Here is a 1,409-nt window from a genome sequence, read left to right as displayed (position 1 = left end):
CGCGCTCTGGCTGGCGGGAAACGCGAGGAGGGGGTGGGGACGGGGAGGGCCCGGTGGGGGAGGGGAAGGGCGCGAAGGCGGCGGGGGCGGGGCTCCCCGCACGCGGCCAATCGGAGCTCGCGGGCGCTCGCGCGGGAGCTTCCGCCCGGCCGCCGGGGCGCTCCGCTCCGCCGGAAGCGGACGGGAAGGCGGGGCGCCGCCTAGCGGCGGGGCGCCGCCGGAGACCGGGGAGGGCCGAGGCCCGGCGCCTTCCCACACCTCCGGTCCCCTCCGGACTTAGCCTCGCCCAGACGGCCCCGGGGGAGGGAGAAAGAAAGATGGGCGGGGAGCGGCCCTTGGAAAGCAAGATTCATAAGAAGGCTTATTAAACGCCTGGCAGATATTTCGTTTTATCCTTAAGAACAGCCCCGGGGGTGAGATGGCCCGATTGTCCCCATTTTTGCGGGTGAGGAGCAGACGAGACTGGTTGAGGGCCTCTCCCGGGCACGTGTGCACCACCAGCCCCAGCCACTGCCAGCCACGATTCCCCTCCGCCCTGGGCTCGCCACTGTGGATGCTCCGATGGAAAGATGGAAGCCGGTGGTCATCCCGGAGACACCGAAATTCGGTCCTCCTTGTCCAGTTCAAATTCTCTTAAAATTCTTTAGGCATGCGCGTTTAGTACTGGGGAACTTTGGAATTTGGGGCTTTCATCTAAATTCAAAAACAACCACCACCATCCACCCCCCAAAAAAAGACATTGCCACAAAAGATTTTGTGTAGGAAATGGAATCTCCATTTCAAATACTTTAAAAAAAAAGGACTTTAAGGATATGATTTCTCTCTCATCACATTCAATTTGGATCAATGTATACCATGGAAACAGTGTAAAGACTGGCAAATTGCTTTCTGAGGAGTGTGGGGGGAGGGAAGTAAAATTGGGTGGAAAATTGTAAAACTCAAAATAAATCTTTAATAAAAAAAAAGACTTGTATGAAATGGAATCTCCATTTCAAATGTTGCTAAAAAATACTTTATTCCAATTTTGCTTGCAAAACCATTCATCTCTGTGCTTCCGTTTCTCCTTTGCATTTTTTTAAAAAAATGTTTTGATGGCAATATTTTTTTTTTGGCATCGTTGCTAAATATTTGGTGGAATGAATAGAGCAGGTAATACAGAGTCAGAAAGACCAGAGTTCCAATGTGACATGATATTTAGAGGCAAGTTGCTTAATCTGGTTCCTCTTCTATAAAATGAAAATAATTGCCCCCACCTCTCTTTGTTGTAAAGCTAAAATGAGATGTTGGAAACCTCTTAGCATAGAGATCCTTCTTCCCAGCCCCATTAAAAATCTGATGGGGGGAAAAGGGAGAGGGGGAACTTGTACAAGAATTGCCCAGCAAAATGAGGAAAGAACTTTTGAGATCTT

Source organism: Macrotis lagotis, chromosome 1 (genome assembly GCF_037893015.1).
Source record: "Macrotis lagotis isolate mMagLag1 chromosome 1, bilby.v1.9.chrom.fasta, whole genome shotgun sequence".
NCBI lineage: Eukaryota > Metazoa > Chordata > Mammalia > Peramelemorphia > Peramelidae > Macrotis > Macrotis lagotis.
This window is presented reverse-complemented; position numbering follows the sequence as displayed.